General features: G+C 41.0%; 1 protein-coding gene across 3 annotated transcripts in view; it reads left to right on the top strand.

The window, feature by feature from the left end:
• Window positions 1-41: 41 nt before the first annotated feature.
• Window positions 42-14828, top strand: part of slc36a1 (solute carrier family 36 member 1) — a 63087-nt gene continuing 48300 nt past the window's right edge. Inside the window, exons 1-2 of one of the 3 annotated variants that reach the window (XM_086024248.1) lie at window positions 42-59; window positions 2288-2433. The gene's annotated coding sequence lies outside the window, so the exon portion shown is untranslated. Of the gene's footprint in view, window positions 60-122; window positions 267-2265; window positions 2434-14828 lie in introns of those variants that run through there. The other 2 variants (XM_086024247.1, XM_086024249.1) reach the window with 2 other exon arrangements.

Below are 14828 nucleotides of genomic sequence, written 5' to 3'. Positions count from 1 at the left end.
CTTCTGGGTCCTAAAAGGAGACTCATTTAGTCCAGCCGCAGTGAGGCTTCCATGCCACGGTGAGTATTTTGATTCAAATTTCGCTCAGCGGGGGGGGGGGGTGAAGGCTGACTGACGTTGGTCAACAGAATCACGAAGGGAATTCCGTTTAAAATGATAGTCGGACCAACATGTAGGCGATTACTATTTAGTCCAGCTTGACAAAAAAACGGAAGACGAACGGCGCAAGGGCATACCTGTCAACCAGTACGTTTTTCCTGTACAAAGTATGTTTTTTTTAATTCCTTTTTTCCAGATGTGTACGGCGTAGAAGGAAATCTGTACGGAAAAACGCAAATTTGCCAATTATGGGTACCATCCGGTATGCACTGAATATCAAGAAACGGCAAATCAAACGAGTTCACCGCGGTAGGCTCCATTCCGTATCGTTTTTTCGCCGCAAACTAAACGAGCAGGTTGATGCTACTGTGTGCATGCGTTTGCCGCCTTGGTATTTCCCATTACATAATTCCGATCACACGTGAACAGAGCGAAAGCACAGTACAATGTAGTTTTAAACTTTTTGGGGATACAATCATCAAGTTGCGATGTCCGAACCTGAATTAAAACGCCCTAAGTTAAATGGAAGATTTGTATCCGTAATAAATGTTGTATTTCTTACAGTAATGTCTGAACATACAAATTACATACAAATACAAATTTGTCTTGCATTTATGGGCAGTATATTTCCATTACTGCAAACGTGTACCTGGTCCCTAATTTTGAGTTATTATTCCAGCCATAGATCGATCAACATAATTCTATGTAGTGCTGTATAATAAAAAGGACTATTTATGTTATTGGTACATGCGTAATCGAAGGACCACAGGCCACTTGGTGTGGGACCCCGGGAGGAACATTGAGCTGGCAATTAATTTGTGCGTATAGTGAAGATTCGTAGTCGTGGAAGCGGGAGTTGTATTGACAAAACAATGCACTCACAGATTTTGATTCATTCACAAGAAAAAAATTCAAAACCTCATATTTTTTATTCATACACACAAGAAAAAAATTCAAAATCTCACAATTTTGTTTTGTACTCACAATAAAAGAATTAAAACCCTCACAATTCTGATTTGTACTCACAGGGAGATAATCAAAACACAAATTATTACTATTACGGATACAAATCGTTAATCACGCATATGTCTTTTTGACAGCCATCTTACGCCATACCGAATGGAGGTTCACCCAGGGAGCACTATCTAGTTGAACCCAGCAAGAGCTTTTCAGAGAACAGCTAGAGACTCCCCAACACTGCAGTCTTCTGCATTGCCCATTGTCAGAAGGGCTCGGGTACTCTCTTCACCTGTGTTAACAGATCTCGAGGTACCAAACCAAGGGTGCCGAGAACAATGGGGAGTCGGACGACTTTGTACTTATGGTATATTATTATTGTTGTTGTTGTTTTATTTTATTTTGTGAATTGTATCAAAACAAAAAAAGCACGCTAGACCGACAAGTTGTTTGGCTGCGTCCATTAGAGCAGTGCTTTTCAAACTGTGTGCCGCGGCACACCAGTGTGAGATATTGTCAAGTGTGCGGTGGGAAATTATCTAATTTGTGTGCCTATGCGAGTGTGCGGTCAAGCGCTTGGCAGCGTAATCATGTATTTACTACATTGTAGTACTCTTCCATACCAGCAGGTGGCAGCAGCAGCATGTAGCCAATTGTCTTTGTTTAGAGACAAGCGAATTAGTGACGCATGTTTATCCAAACAGGCCCATGTTTCACACTAAGTATCAATATGAAACATTATAAAATACTTTTTTCTTTGTGTTTATTTAATTCCTATTCAAGACGTTATAATATAACGTTATTCTTCATGTTAAAAAATGCTTATATACACAATGTAACACTTATCTTGTTAAAATAAGCTTTTTTCCCCACAATTTCAGCTGCTGGTGTGCCGCGGGATTTTTTCAATGAAATAAATGTGCCTTGCCTCAACAAAGTTTGAAAAACACAGCATCAGAGTGCTTGATGTAGCTTTGCTGCAACCTGCAGACTCATTTTGGCAACTGCAACTGTACTACAACGTATTTCTCATTAAAAGCACACACATTAACAAAAACCTGTAAGCAAATAACCTTGTTTCTACTTACACATTATACGGCCTTGGTCCTGACGAGTCAATAATAAGGAAAATATAGTCTGTTTCTATGGCAACGCTACAATCACGCGCACTGATGGCTACTTCCGTGTTCGTGTCACGTGACATCGCGGCTGGCTTCTGGCCGATTTTCAGTGGCATCCAAGCGAGGGAAGACAGTTAACTGACTGGGATTTGTCACCACCCACGACGACAACATGAGCACAAAAGCTCCTTGGAGACGTTAGTGCAACCCACAGAAGCAACGAGAAGCGACAGGGACGACGTCTTCTTTTACGAAGGTAATAAAACAAAAAGATATTGTGTGTGGCGCTCCTTGTTGACGGTCACAAGGATGGCTAGCGTCGGCTAGCAAGGTTGATTTATTTGTGTTTCGCTATATTATTATGGCTGTCCTGGGCGTAACAGGTTTAGATTAGCGCGGTCATCTTGTCGTTTACACGTAACTCGTCGTCACTCAGCCTATTTTTAGAAGCCCCGTGTCGTGTTATTCTAGTGTTATACGGGGCTAATGGTTTGGTAGCCATGGTGCGGTTGTAGTCTATGAATCGGGTCCAAGTAACCACCTCCACGGCAAAGCCTTCTAATTAGAGCTGGTCGGTGTGGTATTTCTGGTCTGGTCCCATCAGGGGCAATGCTTCTCAATTATTTTCTGTTGCGCCCCCACTATAAGTCCGTGCACGTCCCCCCCTAGGAGGAAGAAAACATTTCGGCCCCCTCTCCGCACTCTCCGCTGTGACTAATCATTTGTCTAGAAAAGTGTTATAAGTACAGCTCTGCATTAGTTATAGACCGATATTCTTTTCTTAGGACCAAACGATACCGATTATTAGTAGTCAAAGCAGGGCGATGTCCGATATTTTTAAGCCGATATTCATATGCTGAAAAAATTGGCGTCAAACTTTTTTGAATAAAAATTCCAGCACTTGAGTGTTTAAATGACTTTAAGCACATGTTTGTTACACAGATTTTGTGATTTGCAACATGTTTTTGTAACTGTGTTACAAAAAGTGCTGGGAGCTCCCAGGCTCAGCAGCATGTCCTATGAAGTTAAATGAAAACATAAATATGTCCTTAAGGTTTACTACAGTAAAAGTTCTCAAAAAAATCAATATACTGTAAGAGAAATGTTTATCTTTCACGAATCACTTAACTTAGTTTTAAAGTTCACAAACAAAAAAGTGCAGCCACTGGCTGTTGAAATGAAATGAAAATCTCATCAACGTGACTGTCTTCTCTCCGTTGCTTTTTGTGTTCCTTTATTCTTGTGTGTACCATATGCTGCCTCTGTCTTCGTCATACTGGCTTTCTGTGACAGAAAGTAGTGAAACAGGTACAACTAGGGGTGGGCGATATAGGCAAAAAAAATCTCTATTTAAAAAAAAAACAACTTGATAACGATAATTTGACGATATTCTACAAAAAATACTTTAAATCTGCACTTGCTTCACAGACCAATTGTGGATAGACAGCGTTTGCGAACAACATCTCTTTGAAACGGCTAAATACAGCTTCTGCAAAACATAATGACGACAATATTTAACAAAGAACAAAAAATGATGGACAGTGATCCCTCGCTACTTCGCGCTTCAACTTTCGCACCCTCAGTGCATTGCGGATTTTTCAGAAGCATTCATAAATTGAAAATGAAACAACACAGCCATATCGGGAGCTATATTGCAGAAAGACGCATTGTTTCAAAGATATGAGTTGACTCTGAGGCTTTGTACATACCCGCAGACACTCATAAAAGGCGGTGACTGGTTCCCAGCGCGTGATCGACCAATGAGAGCACAAATGGATTTAATTTTTCCACACACTGTACTGTACGTGAGCTGACTGGGTGCACATCATCGCAGCCTCTCGCGAGTCTCGTCCACTATTCAAATGTGCCGTTGATTTAGTCAGAGTCAAGCTGGATACTTTCTCATCCGTATTTGTAATGATGTGTTTGGATGAATTACACTATGGCATTCTAGTTAAGGCAAGTCAATTTTATGAGAAAAATTAAAACTTAAATGTAGTTTTTAGCGTTCCGTCATGATCGTCAGCTGCCGCGGTCGGCTGAAGCTAAATTCTGATCACAGCCTGCAAGCTTGGTATTTATATTCTTCATTTTGCATTTTTATAGTTAAATTGATTGTTTAACAAGTATTTAGAAGTGTGGGAACCATGTCGGGGTTCACAACAGCGTAACAGAGGCGCAAATCCCCCCAAATAAAACTACAATAAATATCATATAAAAAAAATAAAATAATCGTAAGTCCGACTCTACTTTGCGGGTTTCAATATTTATGTCATTTAGTCTCTGCTGTTATCTTCCATAATGATGTGACATTTTGAGCTGCAGTAAGTACTGGTGTACAACTGCCAACTACTAGACACTAGAGCAATCAGAATGAGAAAAAGGTGTTAACTACAGCAATCAGAATGAGGAAAAATGTATTTGATATGTCACGTGTGACGAAGTGTCACCCAGCCAGAGAAAAAAAAGACATCGTCATGACAACACCCATTCTCATACATTGGCCACCGTATTCAGAATAAAGTTGAATAACAAAACTGCAATTTACCGGAAAGTGCATTTTCCCACTCATTCATCGCTGTGATATGTAGACTTGTGACTTTATTCATGTCGTAATCTGTGCAACGATGCGGACTACAACCGTGTAAACTGAATGTTAACCGATCATTCAGGATGTCACGTTTGGCTTGCTCGCTAAAGTAATGAGTGTGTGTGTGTGCGTGAGTCGGTTTATATTTGTTGGTTCAACTCGGCGACTGTTTCATGAGTGTGTGTGTTTAAGCTTTTGTTTAGCATGCTTGCGTGGTCGCCAAGTTTTCCTCGTAATCCATAGGGTTCGTGGTGCAACAGAATTGCTCTTCACGGTGACAATTTGGCGCATCTAACAATGTTATTCCCACCGACGTCAGTCTTGTCAACCCCCAACCATTACGGTTATCTGTTTTGTGGTCGGATTTGTGTTTTGCTGAGTTGTGATGTTTCCGAGGCTCATGAATGCATCATACGGCAAGCGAGAAAAGCAGCGGAGAACGTGCTTGCTTCCTCTTCTAAAAAACATTCACAGTCGGATGATGCCGTGCACGTTAGACGTGCTACCTGCAACATAGCCTCCGATCTCATGTAGCAATGTCGGCACACAACTTTGGGACTTATCCACGTACCTCTCCCCTTCTGCGATTTTAACAGGAAAGCCAGAATGTTCCCAAACAGGAGACCGCAGTGTACGCGTGGCCCTTCGAGCTCTGCCTTGTTTGCGTATGCCATAATAAGCCATTTATCCATGCATATGTGATTTATCACGGCTTCTGGCGTACTGGCTCTTTTGTGCCGCAACCCTCCTCTCCCATGTGCAACAGTCAATGCAACAGTCAATAGCGCCCGTGCATATAATAAAAACTGATCAGAAATGGTACGCAAGTGGACCGAACCGAACATGCCATGCCGAAACGTATTAATACACCCACGTATACCGTTACACTCCTACAGCGCAACGCAACGCAGCACAGCACAGCACAACACAACACGCTCCGAGCTGGTACGGGATCATGTCTACAAAGATTGAAGTGCAAACGGAATGCTTGTTGTGTTGCAGTTATAGATTTGTTTGTTTTGATAAACGTTTCCACAATGAAAGCGAATGCGATGCCCACCAGTTCAATTCATGGCAACAACTGAAAAAGAAACAAAAAAACAATGGCATCATAAGGAAACCAGCAAAATTGCATTATATGTACTTTTCGAAAATAAAAACACTTTTTTGTTTCTTTGCTTAATTTGCCTTTTATTTAACCTACAAATGTGTCAGATCATTTTGCCTGACCCTGTACAACTGCTGTAAATTCAAGTGACTAAAATACAGACATGTCGAGAGACTGCGAGTGAGCACAGCCACCGCTTTGTGTTTATATAAAGTTAATGGACTCATCGTAACATTACAAGTTGTTGTAGAAGACTGAGATTTATTACAATTTCGGTAAAGTCCCTGCCCTTAATTTACCATTGCTCACTGGACTGGTTTCTCCTCTCCCGGTGCGTGAGTCTTAAAAGGCAGAGCAAACTCTTGGAGCAATACGTATGCAACTTTTCACTGCTGATTGGCTGTTACCAACTGCACGAGCAACCAATCAGATGTTGTGGGCGGGCCAATGCTGGAGAGTCACAACAGATGGAGGCGTGCTGCGACCATGAGAGCCAAAATAACCCAATTTTTAAATAATCACATATCGGCCGTCGGATGAATAAAAAAGGCCGATAATTGCCAAAATGATATGGGGAAATGGGATAATCTCAGTTAGATTATATTTCGAACTCGCTGTGATTAATTTAAATGATGGGTTAATCTCGGTTCTTAACATGACTGTTTTGTGGTTTCGAGCCGGTTCGACTGGGCTGGTTTTAAGGATTCACTTAATACAAACAGTGTTGTAATAAACAATGACAAGTGAGTTGTTTGTCATGAGTAAACGCTTTCAAGGATGAAAAGGTTTACCCATAAACGGTGATTAGGTAAAAAAAAAAAAAAAAGTTCACATTATTGCTAGAAATGTTCTACAAATTATGCTTTGATTTAGGAATTTAATTGCACTGTTATTGAAATGCCAATAATTTGTTTCAGGACCCCAAGAACACCACATTTTTGTTATGTAAAAACATAATAAATGAGAATGTAAATAATTAAATCATTTTTTTGTAAGTGTAATAATAATTTTTCAATTACTGTGTTGGATGTGTTGTTTGTTTGACTATCTGCGACTGTGGCTCTACTTACCTGCATGTAAGGGCATTACAGTATTGCACCCCTGCTAATCGTGGGGGCAAGGTACCTCGCTGGACTGCAAGTAATGAATTTCCAAAAATAATTGACGCTCTCCTAAAAACCGTGAAGTAGAGGTTGAATTTTTTGAATTATTATTTTGATTTTGGGGCGATTTACGCCTCGTGACCCCCGACATGGTTCACGTCCTTCTAAATATTTGTGACACAACAAATTTAACTTTCTAAATGCAACATGAAGAATAAATACCAAGCTGTAGGCTGTGAGAGGAAAGTGTTCTACAAGCTTGGCAGTGAACAATTACGACAGAACGTTGGCTAATAACTACGTTAAAGTTTTAATTTTTAGCCTAAAATTGGCTTACCTTAATTAGAATCTGGCAGTGCATTTTAGCCAAAGATACAATCCAGGTGGATAAATGCACTTTTAAACCCTTGTTGTTGTTCTGCAAAAGCGAAAGTTGGTGTCATTACTTCCGTTCTTGTTGCTTCTTCTTCTCCTTCCTCTTTCCTCTTTCCCCTTTCCTCTTCTTTTAAGACCACGAAGAAGAAGCACTGTCGCTGGATGTAGTCATGGAAATTTAAGTTTCGCTTTGCACAATAACATCAACAAGAACCTTTTGGATAAAATGCAATGCGGGATTCTAGTTTTAAGACAAACTTTAACGAACACTTTAACCCGTTATTCGCCGACGTTTCTTTGTCGTGCTGTCGGTGGCTGAGCGTGCATTGCTCTCAATTTCGGAACACAGCTGTTTACTAGGGGTGTAACGGTACACATGGGTGTATTAATAGGTTTCGGTATGGCATGTTCGGTTCGGTCCACTTTCGTTCGGTTCAGTCCACTTATTACACTGTTGCACGCTGACTGTTGCGTGCGGGAGAGGAGAGTGGCGGCACAACAGTGAGAGCCAGAAAAGAGCCAGAGCTCGAAGGTCCCCGCGTACACTGCGGTCTCCTGTTTGGGAACATTCTGGTTTTCCTGTTAAAATCGCCGATGGGGAAAGGCACGGCATCATCCGACTGTGAATGTTCCTTAGACGAGGGGGCAAAAACGTCAAACTTAAATAGCGAGATTGATCATATTGTAGCGTCTTCCAGGAACACGCCGTCAGACGTAGTTTAATTATCACGTTTTTATTAATCCAAGTAAACTGCTCGCGCTCTTCTTTCTCCACTGCTCCACTCGCTTACCGCACGATGCATTCATGAACCTCGGAAACATCACAACTCAGCAACACACAAATCCGACCACAACACGGATAACCCAATTCGTTACAATATGCTGTTGAACATTTAAAGATTTCAATGCCTAAAAAGTGTATACAATTTCATAAAGACTTTTTAAAGTTACTGTATTTTTTTTCATTATAAAAATTGTTTTAATATAGTTAGAAATAATTGTAACTGTTCTTGTATATATTATTTATCACAAAAGTGTATATATGTACTGTAATGACAACTTGGCTTTAACTTGAATACTTACATGTGTCATAGGCTTTTGCTGCTTAGTGTTTAAAGATTTCAGTGTCTTAATAATTTACAAAATTAAGAGATCTTTATTGTTAGTGTATTTTTCATTCTGGTGTAATTTCTTCACCCGAATGGTTCGCTTTTATTTATTTTTTTGAAAAAAGGACAGTTTACTTGTCATGTTTTCCAAATAAACATATTTTTAAAAAAAAAACATTTTTTTGGTAAATGGTTCGATAATATACCGAACCAAAGTTTCCCAAAAACCAAAATCGAAATGTGATTTAGCGTACCGTTACATCCCCTACTGTTTACTTTTCGGCGCTTATCCAGCTCGACTCTGACTAACTGAACAGCACCTTTGAATAACATTATGAGTTTCCAAACAGAACGTTGTTCAAAAGTGCTGTTTGTTTATTCAGTATGCAGCCAACACAGAGTGCCGCTGTACAGGTGCTCCAAATGCTTCAGTGTGTCAGGCAGTCCAGATTTAAACATTTGAAGCATGAGCTGCTGATTGGTTTAGAACATATGCTGCCTTTGGAAACTAATTAGAAGAGAGAGCGCGCTCTACCTCTCCGAACACACAGACTCACAGAGTAAGCGCCAGCGCCAGACTAAATTACCGAACGCCACCCTGATATTCATTTCCTGACTGGTCCGACTTAGAAGGAAGAAAAATGGCAAACGTGTCAAAATAGTGAGGTACAACTGTAATACGTGAAGTTTAGGTCACAAATGAAAATCCGCAATAAACGAACCGCGAAGTAGTGAGAGAATACTGTACTCGTGATAAAGTTAATATTGCATATCGTAATAGTGTGCAGATTGTGAGTCACTGCGATGACGGGGAGGTCTTTTTGCTTTGCTGATGAAGCGTTTTATTTCAGATTAGGCAATAGCCAGAGGTCAGTCGAGTAGAGCTGGGCAAGTAATCCAAAAGTAATAGTGATTTTGATTTTGACTTCTCTACATCATAAAAACAGAATAGGAGAAAAACAATGTGACAAACAGCGCAGCGTGTGTTCACACCACCCCTGAACACACCACCCTGAACACTGTGTTGCTTGCAGAAAGCGTGTGATGTGTCTATTACTCCGGTTTCCCTAAGATCTGCTTTAAGTTGCTTGGCACCCCAGTTGGGGATTTGCGGATATCTTTGGTTCTGGGTTAGGCTGTGGACAGTCGAAACCGGAGATTTATGTCACCATTCTGTGACAAAAATGCTCTGACTTCACATGCGAGCTTGTGTTTTCATGAGAGACAGCATGGATGCCCTTAAAACTGTGTTGCTTTTTGCTTGCATAATTTTGCAAACCCAGCTACTGCAACCTTGTCCAAGAACACATGTGAAGGAGGATTTTAAGGTTGATTCTTTACCACTTGATAACCGGAGGTGGGTGAGTCACAAAATTTTGCAGGTCCCTCATTTGCCAGTGGCTGGCCAACCCACCCGTCCATAAGTGGCTACGTTTACATGGAACCATTAATTTGGATTAAAAACCTGATTGGAATAAAACAGCTTCATGTACACACTCCATTCGTAATATTCTGTTCCAATCAAGCCCATCCCGATCAAGATTTTATTCCGAATGAGAAAAGTGGTTTATGTCGGTTGTTAATCTAATCGGCGCACATGAAAACACTTATTCTGAAATGTCGGAACAAACCGTCTTTACTGCGCGTGTCTGTGACATCAGTATACGCATTTCTGTTATTCCCGGATAGGCTTGTCATGATACTAGAATTACAACTTCGATACCGATACCCAGTTCAGTATCGATACTCTATACCATTTCGATACCACACGGAACAAATTAAAGCACACGCTTTTTTTTTTTTTTTTTTTTACTGTAAAACTTTTTTTATCGCCCAAAACTTAAATGATCATTAATACAATAGTTTTTTTTTAAAAGGTAGTGCAAAGAAATAATACAACTTCAGTATTTTATTTCGACAACCCTCTACAGTCAATGCCTGGAACACATTTTGTCTGAGCCTGGGGTAGTGCAAAAAAAAAAGGAAGAAGTAGTGCAAAGAACAAAACAAACAAAAATAATAATTATTCATCTGTAAATTGTCTTAACTAGTGCAAAGAAATAACCATACTGTGCAATAACCATAGCACATCATTTTCAAGTTGTTTGAGGTAGTGAAAAAGAATAACACCCACCACTTACAGTAACATAAATTGACAACAAAATCTGTAAGTTATCTGAGTATCTAGACCCACATGTTTATCTATTAAGGCAAGCCAACAAGTCACAGATAATAACAACAATTGTAATAATAAAAACAATTAAAAAAATAATTTAAAATACTTTCAGTTATTGGCTATCTAGAACAGTAGCAGGTAGGGTTGGGCATCGTTTGAATTTGGACGATTCCGGTTCCGATGTTTTGATTCGATTCTGGTTCCTAACGATATGCAATTCCGATTCTTAACAAAAAAAATAAAAATAGAAGGAGTTATTTTTGGACAATTGATATGAACTTCTCTGTTCTTCAATTTCATGAACTTTTTACTATTTGTGAACTTTACCATGGATTACTCAAAAGGCTGTTTTTAACCAGTATTTATTTTAATACATTTGTTTGCATTATTATCTCGTATTAGTTTTCACAAGAGCTTTATTTTTGAGAAGTTCAAGACAATACAATAATGCAGCTTTTACTGAAAACATGCTACTGAACAACAATTGATTGACTAACCTTGTCTTGCTTTAGAAAGAAAATATATATGCCAAACACAACGCTGCATTTTATGGGCAAGCAAGGAAAGGCTATCTAATCTCAGCAGTCTACGTAAACATATGATGCATATGTATGTACAGTGTTTATGTAAAGGCTGCAGCTGCGTATGCTATATGCTAAATATTAGCTGGATAGGTGCAATTGTGTGTTGAACTTGTTGGCTCAATGTTGCCATTAGACGTACTTAGACGATTCTGACTTTTTGGTCATAAACTGCATCGCGTCAGTTCCACGGCGAGGCGTCGGCCGAATGAGTGAGCCGGGCCGCGGCCCGGGAAGGATCAGCGACCCCGCAAAGACCGACCGCTGCCTCCGTGGCGGCTGCTGGGGAGATCCGTCGGCGGTGCCGGGCGCACGCCCAGAGTCGAAGGCACCGCGGCCCGCGCTTGCCGGCCGGTTCGAAGCAAGCGGAGGGGAGGGGGGGCTGACCGAGAGGACCACGGCAGCTCGAGTGGGGGCGAGCTTCCGTGCTATTGCGACGCAGCTTCGGCGGCAGGAGCCCGAGGCTGCGCGCCGTGCCGTGCGCGCACACTTTTTTTTATTTTTCTTTTAATTTGCCGTACGTCGTTTTTAGCTTTTCCGTGCGGCTAACTAGGGAGTCGACGAGCATCTGCACTCGGCAGAGCAGGGAGGGAGGGAGGGTAAGGGCGCACGGGGCAGGCTTCGGCAGTGTGTGCGGGAGCAGTAGACCATTAGGAGCACACGTTGGCAAAGCGCTGTTGGTATCGAAGTCAGTGGTTTGGTATCGGTAATATCGATGCCACAGCAAGCTAGTTTTGTATCCGTTCAAAATGTTTAGTATCGAGTAAGTACCGAAATATCTATATTTTTGACAAGCCTATTCCCTGAAGCTAGTAGAAGCAGAGCGAGCGACAGACATGGCAGGCACAAGACTGAACTTGTTCATTTGCAGCTCCATTAGGAAGTGTTAACTCGACGCAATGGCACAAAATTGGAAAAATATGAGAAATAATACCAACGTTTAAAGTAGAAATGGACGGAGCGATGTTTTGTTGACACGGAAGTCTCTACAGCTTGTTCTTCTCCTACTACTATATCCAGTATACAGGCAGTCCTCGTATTATGACGCGACCTACGTTTCGACTTTACGATGCCCGTGCCTCCTCCTCCATATTGTCCCAAGCACCATAGTGACTACGTTTACATGCAGTCAATATTGGGGTTAAAGTCAAAGTTCTGATTTCTGAGTTGCTCCGGCATTTGGATAATCCATTGTGTACGGTGACGCATGGCGTCACAACTCAAACAGAGGTAATTTCCGCTCGTTACTTCCAACTGTCAATACAACACTTGATATTCATGTCACCACATGAATGAAACGGCCGGTTTCCTCCTCGCTCCCAAAAGTGTGCTTTTGTGCTGCATCTCTGAGCTTGTTTACCTCTGCTTATGTATTTGCATTGGGTTTCGCGCCAAACAACGCACTTCCGCATACAAGCACTTCCTGTACTGCAAAGACCAGCATTCCTTGCGGTTGAGCAATGAGCATGCGCAGAGTGTCTCGATCGTGTCTGTTTGCGCGCCGGCAATATCTTTGCCTTTTCCTCTCCTTCTTCTCCATCCACTCCTAAGCAATAATGCTAAGTACTGCATCTTATGCTTTTTATTTTAATGTATTTTCGTTTTTTTTTTTTTTTTTTTTTAATCTGAAGGATTTTGACATAAATTTCGACTTAAACTGTGAAATCCGACATACGCCAAAATTTGTGTTACATCGCCAGTGTAGGAACGGAACTCGTTCGTAAAATGAGGACTCCCTTTATTTGGTCAATATGTGCATCTAATTTGTTCTGCTTGAAAATGTGATGCATGAACACGCAAGTCCTAATTGGATCAATATTTTCAGTGTCAATGAAAACAGTGCATCCCATCATGAACTCCGAACTCTGATCTGATTAGAAATGCGCCTCCACACCTTCCCGTGCAACAGTATCAGTTTCACCATGTCACAGGTGCATGCATCCTGCGTGTGTGAACGTAAAGGAGAAAAGGAGAGCGAGAGAGAGAGGGAGGGAGCCTCATTCGTTCCTTGCCAGCAATATTATACTGTGTTTGAGTGCACAATATTTACTCTCTATCCTGTTTAAATATTTGTTAGTATTATTAGAGCAAAGCCGCATATTGGAAGAAGCAGTTAAACAACGTCCTCCCGTTTTTGTTCATTTTAGCAACGAAGACAGTAGATAAAAACATCACAACTGAACATATTTGTAACCCAGTATTCATTCATTTATCCATTATTATTTTTTCATCCTATTGGATTTTGTTTTCTTTATTATACTTTAATTTGACCTTATTTTGTCTTTCTGAGTTTAAAAATGTTAAAAGTCCTCTCTCCAGTGTCACCTCATGAGAGACTCCGCTGGTGGGTGGGGCAGGGGAGTCTTCTTGATGTGCTTGTAAATACAGTGGTACCTCTAACGAAATTAATTGGTTCTGGAAGAAATTTCTGAAGTAGAACATTTTGTAAGTAGAGACATGTACTTACCGAGGGGCGAATGACGAGGACGCTGCATAGACATATCTATCTAATCTATCTTATCTATCTGCACACATAGACATATACGATAAAGGTCCCTCTTAGCCAATGGAATGCCAGGAAGATGCTAGACTAGCCAATGGCAGAGCAGCAGGGAATGTTTTACTCCATGGAAAGGGGGAAATTTGGTTTTAAAGAAAGCTGAGTGAGAGGCACATTGGGATTCCTTAGTAATTTACATATGAACAGGCAAAACAACACTTTTTTTTTCTCTCCTAGGGCTAAAGGCTTGTTTATACTCCCGCGTACGCACGGGCGGCAACTGCCGCATTGCATCACGTGACCGACGCGTCTGGGACATGTCTGCAACACATGTCGTGCACGCGTCAGAAATAGTTGTGTTCCTGGTTTCTGAAGCTGACCCATGATTAGTCGTTATCTGGCCCCTGCGAAACTGTGATGTCATTTTGAGTCGACAGAAGTGACAAAATGGCCACCCCCTGAGATGGCTAATTGCTGCTTGACTCGTATTCCACAAACACAATGTTAATCAGAACGCCGCGTTTCAACTCGTTGGCCTAAATAGAACATTTCTTGAAAAAATATATGCTTGGGTTGACTTTCCGTTGAATAAGCAAAATACACGGCTCGTTCGTCATCACACTCCAGCATCTGAGCGCTCCGGCGGATGCCAGAAGCTGCTTTCCCTGAGGTGGGGACATAACCGACGGGCCGGGTGACCGCTGAGGCAGCCTCTCATTCAAGTGAATGGAACCCAGCTGGCATTTACCCGTGTAAGATTTCACCCCAAGCTTCAATATTTACTGTATGATAAATACAGTATGATTGTTAGTGTCGAGGAGACTTTGGCTGGTTGCACGTGTACAACCTAGTGGCGGGCGATGTGGCAAAAATATATCACGATTTTAAAAAAAATAAAATCACGATGATGATTTTATCGTGATTCTTTTTCACATGTTGTTCTAGACTAATTTGCAAATTTTTGACCGTTTTCCTCATGTTAAACATATAAAAAATGTTAAAAGTAAGCAAAACTCTAAAAGAAAAAATAGACATTTTAAGCCAGATAAGCTTTCTGAACGGGTTTTAATTTGAATAGTGCCAATTTGTATCCAAATGTGCAGTGAATG

This window comes from Filicampus tigris, chromosome 2 (assembly GCF_054856515.1).
Source record: "Filicampus tigris isolate MCC_2025a chromosome 2, RoL_Ftig_1.0, whole genome shotgun sequence".
Lineage (NCBI taxonomy): Eukaryota > Metazoa > Chordata > Actinopteri > Syngnathiformes > Syngnathidae > Filicampus > Filicampus tigris.
Note: the sequence above shows the minus strand (reverse complement) of the source record. Positions and strands in the feature narration are given on the sequence as shown.